The 8,725-nt window shown below is 31.4% G+C and overlaps 1 pseudogene across 1 annotated transcript; it reads left to right on the top strand.

Annotated features, from left to right (window-relative positions):
• Nucleotides 1-1,616: 1,616 nt before the first annotated feature.
• LOC143541571 (gibberellin 2-beta-dioxygenase 8-like) lies at nucleotides 1,617-7,629 on the top strand (annotated as a pseudogene). Its single transcript, XR_013136774.1, has 3 exons — nucleotides 1,617-2,335; nucleotides 6,773-7,094; nucleotides 7,191-7,629. The product of XR_013136774.1 is annotated as a gibberellin 2-beta-dioxygenase 8-like (transcript).
• Nucleotides 7,630-8,725: the final 1,096 nt, after the last annotated feature.

Raw genomic sequence — 8,725 nt, 5'->3', positions numbered from 1 at the left:
AACAAGTTCTTGAGGAGAGAGTGGAGGGTCGACTACCCTTCTTTTGCTGTCAATTTGGGTAGGTCGTACAAGACAAAGAAGATCAACCCTTTCACCAACAAGCCATCCAAGGGTCGTCGATACAAAATGCTTGGCGATCATGGTGAACGAATCTGCCATGGGATGCCCTTTAAAGAAGACTTTCTCATTGACTTCATCGCTTGGGAGTTTGACAAGGTACACGGCAAAGTCATCATTCACTGCACCCGCACTCATGACCTGAGGTTCTTCGATGAACATGAACTTGCAGGTTTTGGACTCAGCGATTTGGAAAAGCTTGTCAAGTCGCCTCTTTGTATTGTTGAAGACGTCCTTTGTGATAACACGGACGCTATCGTCAAAAAATTCAACAAGTTCATCAAATTACTTGTTGAAAAGCAACCATTTGAAGATCCAAACGTTGTCTTCGACTACGAGTCTGAGTGTGAGTGGTGATGGAAGAAAATAAAGCAAATACTAAAGACTAGACGGAGATTGTAAGGCCCATTTTTAGTTTAGTCTTTCGTATTTGTTACTTGTATTTTGTTAGTTTGTTCAAGTTTATCTTTTGTATGTTTAGGCCCAAGGCCAATTGTATTTGGAGCTCATTGGGCCGTTTAATATGAAAGATGTGTATGGGAATACACACGCTATATATTGTGTATCACATACACAACACAACCTTTTGCAATTATATCCTCTAACCTACAAACTCTCTCTTACTCTCTTCTTTGTTCTCGGCCGAAATAAACCATAAACAAGATCCGAGATCTCAGTCCTAGCTAGTTGTTTCCGCCAACTAGTTGAGAGGTTGATCCAAGATAACTAGTAATAGTCAGAGTGTTGTTAGATCACTTCACGGGACCTACACGAGGTATTCGGTTTACCATTAGAGATCCAAGCCATTTTCACGAGCAAGACGATGATTGAGAAGATGAAGAGGAAGTCGGGGAGGGAGGGTAATCGGCTGGAATGAGGTTAGTCAACGATTAGGTTTGCAAGTTGTTAAAATGGGGGGATTATTCTTACAGGGGAAGTGACATTGAGCAAAAAGACGAATATGTCCTTCATTTTAACGGAAAAATTAAATGAGAGTTAACAGTAGAGCCAATTGCAAAATTAAAAAATGCTCACCACGGATGTAATACCTGTGAAAAATCCACCAAATGGTCGATTCCTACAAAACCCCTCCCATCACAAGAATGATTTTTGCACTTATTTTAGTATTATACGTTTGTTATATGAACTTTTTTTATATATATAAATGGTACATACTTGATTACTATGTAGTAACTATAAATTTTTTAAGCCATGGATCATCAAAAGCATATTTTGCTTTTACTATTATTTTCCATTAATTAAATTATTTAACCATTGCCATTTCTTTAAATACATATTAGTAAAATTAAATTAACTCAATGAAGCTTAAGGGGGGAAAAAGTCTAAACCACTAAATGTCTATAAAATTTTGAATAACGGAAAAAACTACCAAAACCTAATCAACTTGCAATTCATAAACAATATATATAAAAAAGAAAAGATATATCTGAGCAACTATTATTATATTAAATAAAATATTTAAAAAGTGTATATATAAATGCCTTGTCTTTAATTCATCCTTGGTCGGCACCACCCAATATAAATACATCCATCCCTCTATATGTGCCATGCTCATCAAATAACATCAACCGCATATGACATGCATCACCTTTGTCTCCAATGTCTTCTAAACCAATTTTTAGGAAAATTGACAACAAACCAATAACGTTTTCATCGACGACGAAACAAGAAGAAATATTTCCTGAACCCCTTTCTCATTTCTCGAACCCAAAACCTTTAGGTGATTAAAAGACTTTTGTGTGTGTCATGGAAGAATCAGACCCACCATTCATGGAGTTCTACAAGAACTTATTCCATAATCATGAACAAGGGTCCGAGAACAACGATAACGGTGTTTTCGATGATGTAGAAGAGTGGGAGCTACCAATGATCGATCTCGGGCGGTTGGATCTAGGAGTGTGGGAACGTGAAGATTGCAAGAGAGAGATAGCCGAGGCCTCAAGAAAATGGGGCTTCTTCCAAGTGATAAATCATGGAGTTTCGTGTGAGATTCTGGAGAAGATGAGGTGTGAGCAAATAAAGGCTTTCAAGAAGACTTATCATGAAAAGACTAGTAACCACCGTGACTTGAATTTTCCGGTGGAAGTTACCGGTGGGGAACTCCTTCTGCAACATGTTTGAAACAGCTTGCGTGGTCAGAAGCTTTCCATGTACCATTGACAGATATATCCAACATGGGTGGTAGCAGTAGTCTCAGGTATGTGTGTACCCTAGTCATGTCATTTATTTTTTATTTTGTTTTAGGTTGTATATATAACATAATCTGATATTTCGTTACATAAACACCTTGCATAAAAAATTTGATATATATATATATATATATATATGACAATAATAAATTTGAAGAAAGAATTACAAGAATCTATAACTATTTATACTATCAGCATTTACTAAAATGCACACGTCCACCTAAGATACTCTTAATCTTGCACTTATATGGAATTGAACCCACCATCTCATCGTTATAAGGGAAAACACCGTACCACTTGATTAATATGTCAAAATTAATAGAAGAAGTTAAAAAAAAAGTATTATGTATTAACAATTAATTAAGAGAAAGAAAGACAAATTATAAAATAATATTATGTATAAACAAGAAGTACGTATTTATGCAATAAACGACTATATATATATATGTGTGTGTTTATATACACGTATGTAACGTTGATGAGTATATGAACCGAATAATAGTTGCGAAATAGAATCATTATTATTATTTTTTTTAATCGGCGGGTGTGAGGTAGATAGTATTGAACTTGACAAGGAATTGTAAATCTTCTTAATCCACTATATGATATTACTTTATAAATTATATATATTTGTAGAATCATATATCTAATATCAGGGTGATGGGTGATCGGAATCTTTTTTTTAACATTATTATTATTATTATTATTAATGGAAAATAATTAATGCGCTTGTTATGAAACATGTCCCGTTCACATGGTCGACTAATTATTCAGGCAACGAATCGTAAGTTCCTAAAATGTAAGATATAGTCGGCATGATGATATTGTAAACAATATATACATATATATACAAATAATAAATTTATAGGAAGTAACTAATTAGATATACGGCGACGTAACTCAGAAAGTACTTTTAAGTAACAAAACTTATTCTTAATGTGTAACAATTTTTCTTTTTTTTCACTATTTAAGATAAAATTGGAGTTTAACAATATGTTAACGAGCTTATAGCTAGGCATCTCACTACATTTTTCACACATAATTATATTAAACGAGTATACGTCTTACACATAATTTATATATATATATATATAGGATTTAGATCATATGAGAACTATTTTGAAATTGAGAATTTTGATAACTATTTTGAACCCTAAAAACCCCAAAAATAAAAAAAAAAATCATAAAACAAATAAAACGCAATAATAAAACAAGTAAAAACACCAAAATTCTTATTTTGCATTCCGGTTTCAAAAAAAAAACGTTTAGCTAAATTATACATATATGTATACTATGTACATACATGTTTTTTATACAGATATGTACAACTTAAAGTAAATGATAATGTACATATGTGTATATTACGTAACTAGAGATTAAATGAAATTATACACATGTGTATAATACAAAGTTATTTATTAAACCGGAATAAGATATAACAATTTTGGTGTTTTTTACTTTTTAAAAATTTTTGTTTTTTTTTGTTTTATAATTTTTTTAAATATGTTTTTAAAGGTTTTTTTAATATTCCAAAATGATTCTCGAACTTATTAATTTTCAGAGAGAGAGAGGAAACGGCGTCTACTGTTTTTATTGTGTTTTTTACATGACAAAATAAATTTTTTTTTATTTTTACATGTAAAATGAAGAGTTTCACAGTTCCCCACTTTTTTGAATTCCTTCTTGAACCTGCTATATATATATATATATATATATATATATATATATATATAGGAAAGTATAAAATGAAAACTTGGTTGAGTTGAGAAAATCATGAAAACTTGATTGTGTGGTTCTAAGCATGCCACATATATACTATTGTTATTTTAATTTAAAATTCGTAATGGGCATATTAGTCTTTTTGACATCAAGTATTTCTCTCTTGACAAACAAATATCTAGATTTATCTCTTTTCTTTTTTATTTTTTTCATATTTTCTTCATTTATCTCTCTTCATCTCCATCTATCTCTATCTTCTTTTTTAATTAATCAAACAATCAATTTATTTATCATTGCTAACTAGTAGTTCAAAGGCCTAATACCGCCTCTGATGATGGTGACTAGTTTTTGACAACCCTTTCCGTCTTCTAGTCAAGCTCTCATGAGTCGAGATCTCGATTGAATGTCTTGATTTCGTTGTTCAAGATCCTTGATTTGAAGAATTTAATGTGGGGGTAGGATGTTCGAAATCCTAATAATTGGTGTATTTTTCGTTTTTTTTTTTAAATTAAGTTTCTTACAAATGTGTGGATTCTTGTGATCTGATGTTTTTTTTTTTTTAAGATATGATGTTTTTTTCTTCAATAGGTTTTTTTTATGTTTTTTCTTTTTTTCAAGATTTGATATTTTTTTAAGATCTGATGTGATTCTTTTGGTAGACGTTTTAATTGTTATTTTTGAAAATATAATGTTTTCTTTTTCTTTTCATGATTTAAAGGATTGTAGAAATGATTTTCTATATAAAACTAAACCTTGTTCCAATTTGCGTTATAGAGTGAGAATCGGTAGAAATGATTTTCTATATAAAACTTATAAAGGCAATACTGATGCATCTTATATTAATATAATTACATCATTATTATTATAAAGTGACTTTCTATAATAAGTTTATAAAATGATTTATATTATAAATTTCAATGAGATGTCACTTTCATAATATTGTTGCCCTAACATTATTTACGGATAGCTGGTTTTGCATCATCATCTTTAATTAAGGGTCATTTGAAAAAAAAAATGGTTTTTTTAAAATTAGATAAAATTAAGGGAGTAAATTGGGTTGGGGGAGCGGGGTGTTTTGTTTGTGTGTGTTACTTGAAATAACAAATCTTAAAAGTTTTCTTGGTATTGTTAGATCGTATCTGGTGATATCGAAGTATTATCTGAGTTCCGTCATTTGAAATGCCGCAACCAATAAATATAAATTGCATTCAAAATATGTCATTTCAAATGACGGATCACACGTTAATTTTATAGATTTTTCCCTTAGACATTTACCCTATTAATTTTTTTCCATTTCGATACCAAAATCTTAGAAAATAATTCAAATTAGCCTAAAGCATGCTTGTGCATTAATAAATTTTTATACTTTCAAATGGAAATCATCTTATGATATATTTGGGTATGTGAGAGAGAGAGAGATGAATATGGTAGTGTGTGTTACTATCAAGAAAAAAGTTATAAGAAATTTTCTTGGGATGGGATGTATTTGGCATTTTAATTTATTTGGATTAGACTTAAGCGTTAACCGCAATGGGTTACACTTGTATTATCTAGAATTACACATTACCTGTCTTAATTAACTCCTAACATGAAAAGCCAAAAGAACAATGTGGGATTAAATAATGAGATAGACTTTAAGAAATACAAATATATCTATAATCATATTATCTGTCAAAAATAAAAATATATAGTGTACGAGTTAAACTACTAAATATGTTCAGTTAACTAGATTATCACATCAAAAATAAAAGTTATAAAGTGTAGTACATCGTAATTTGAATCGATTGAAAAACTTCTACGTATGTTCAGTTAATTAGATTCTCACGTAAACAAACAAAATATATATGCTAATAGTTATAAGTTTACGAATTTTACTTTAGTTAGTTGTGTGATCTCCCTAACTAAGCTAGACTACTTCATTTCGTCGTCGACTTGGTCTTGGATAAGGATCGTGCCATGTGCGCTATTTACATCCATGCTAAACCTAATTCTAATACCACTACTTTGTTATGACCATTACACAACTTGATATATGAAAAGCCATCGTATAAGCTAAGTTAGGATTTCGCTCTAGAACAAATCGTGATGATACATGGATTACCTCAAATCTAACGTAGTACGTATATAGGTTGTCCAACACGAAAATTTTGTATAATATATTGTTTTATCTTTATTGGTTCAAGATTCATGTGGTCCAGATGAACCATAACCAACAATGGAGTAGATTATTGCTTACCTGCCAGAGTAGACATTCATGTGACCATTAGACTTGTGGGTGTAATCTCTGGTGACCAATGTCATACAAAGCATTACATACACATTAAGGAGATGTACTAGCATTGTAGGTGGCAAAGAACATGCATCCATCCTAGTCATAAACTTTTTATCTATACACTTATCTCTTGTAGTACAACAACTACAACCACATGTAGTAATTGGTTGTACATTTTTTCTGTGTATGCATAGATGCATACATACATACATACATACATACATGGCCATCTATTGGTTGTCCACAGAATCTACTAACATTATGCATGTGCCATGAGCTGGAGTTCCTGACCTCAGTACACTGGTGCCTCAGTTTGGTAGGAACCATAGTCACAAATTCATTAGCCATGGTCCCTATTATAATTTTTGATCATTTAGTTCTGATCTCAACAGATTACGTTCATAAAAGATAATTATACGTCGAAAATAATTCGCTTTACGTGTGTTACATTCAGAACAACAATGGAACAGTTTGCTACCACCGTCTCAGACCTAGCAGACATGTTAGCAGAGATTTTGGCTGAGGAGCTTGAACATAAGTCTAGTTTTTTCAAGGAGAATTGTTTGCCTAGTACTTGTTACCTTCGTATGAACCGCTACCCGCCATGCCCGCTTTCTCCACAAGTTTTTGGATTAATGCCTCATAGTGACAGTGATTTTCTCACCATACTACATCAAGATCAAATTGGAGGACTACAATTAGTTAAAGATGGGAAATGGATTGCTGTTAAACCGAATAAACAAGCTCTAATCATCAATATTGGGGATCTTTTTCAGGTTTGGTTAGTTAAATTACTAAATTTTTTAGATTAAACATGCATCTTTGAGGTGTCACATTTAAGAAAGTTCTTTGTGTTCTTGAATCTGCTTCAGGCATGGAGCAATGATGTTTATAAGAGTGTCGAGCATCGTGTGGTCGCTAATCGTGAAACCGAGAGGTTTTCCACGGCTTTTTTCTTCTGTCCATCATACGATACAATGATACAAAGTTGTGTTGAGAATTCCATTTATAGGAGATTCAGCTTCAAAGAATTCAGACAGCAGGTTCAAGATGACGTGAAAAGACTTGGTTATAAAATAGGACTACCCAGGTTTATTTTATGAAGCAAATAGGCCTCAATTATTTTTCAAGAAGTTATATATATAACTAGCTTTGAGTATATCCCCTTATTTTTTAAAATATCCCCCTTTTCATTTCGAAGTGTTTTTTCCAGTACCCGAGCTACTCACCATTTCACTTCCAAGCCCAAATCATAGCTTGTTTTATAGTAATCGCAAAACAAGAATACCTCCAACTGCAAGATGTTTATGTAGTTCCATCATATCAAATGAATATGCGTGTATATTGTTTCTATATAAGATGAAGTATCTTAGTTTACGTGTTGACTAAGTTTGCCTTGTTAGTTTATGAGGAAGTGATTAATACAAAGGAAGAACTATGTATGAAAGATATTACTATATACATCAAATAACTATGATATATATATATCTCTCTCTCTCTATATATATATATATATAGGTATTTGATCATTTCAGAAATTTTTTTACAGCGAGAAATGCAAGAAATGAAGGTGTAACTCCATTAATCCCTAATTTCACTTCATTTCTTATGTGTAGGTGTGTTGTGTAGGTGCATATGTACGTGTGTAGATACGTATGTTTGTCTATGTGTATGTATGTTTGTATGTGTGTAGGTACGTAGGTTTCAATATGGCTCGGTACATTTGTATGTGTATAGGTAGGTTTGAATGTGTATTAAGACATAAATACAACCAACCTACATACATGTAGGTAACATCATAGCAATGGAGTGAAAAATTAGGGATAAATGGAGTTACACATTCACTTCTCGCACTTCTCGCTGTAATATCACTTCTCGCAAGATCTATCCCCTATATATATATATGTATGTATACATATATATATAGGGTAGGGTTAACTAAAAAACAATACTTTTGTGAGAAACATAAGAATAGATGTAGACCTTTGGATCTAAGATCTAATGGTTAAGATTGGTAGTTTCTAAAAGCTGTATAGTTTCCTATTTACATGGTATAGTGTCCTATTTAGGTGGTGGACTTTATTTTAAACCCTTCTTACACTTCTCACAAAACAGTTGTTTTTTATTTGAACTCTTATATATATATATATATATATATATATATATATATATGCTAAGTTAAAATTATAAACTGACAGTTAGTATGTAAGGAAACTCTGTCCGTATGCTTAATTTGTTGTTAAGACGTCTTTTATTCCTTACAAACTATCTTGACAGTTTATTATTTTGTAAAATAATTAAATCTTGACGGTATTTTACTTTGTAAAATATAATCTAATGTCCGTGATAACTCTGTTACTTTACGGTATATATATATATATATAAGAATAATTTAAGAACTTGTTGC

This window comes from Bidens hawaiensis, unplaced genomic scaffold (genome assembly GCF_021521415.1).
Source record: "Bidens hawaiensis isolate Kalapana, Puna unplaced genomic scaffold, B.hawaiensis_p1.1 tig00012613_1, whole genome shotgun sequence".
NCBI lineage: Eukaryota > Viridiplantae > Streptophyta > Magnoliopsida > Asterales > Asteraceae > Bidens > Bidens hawaiensis.
Note: the sequence above shows the minus strand (reverse complement) of the source record. Positions and strands in the feature narration are given on the sequence as shown.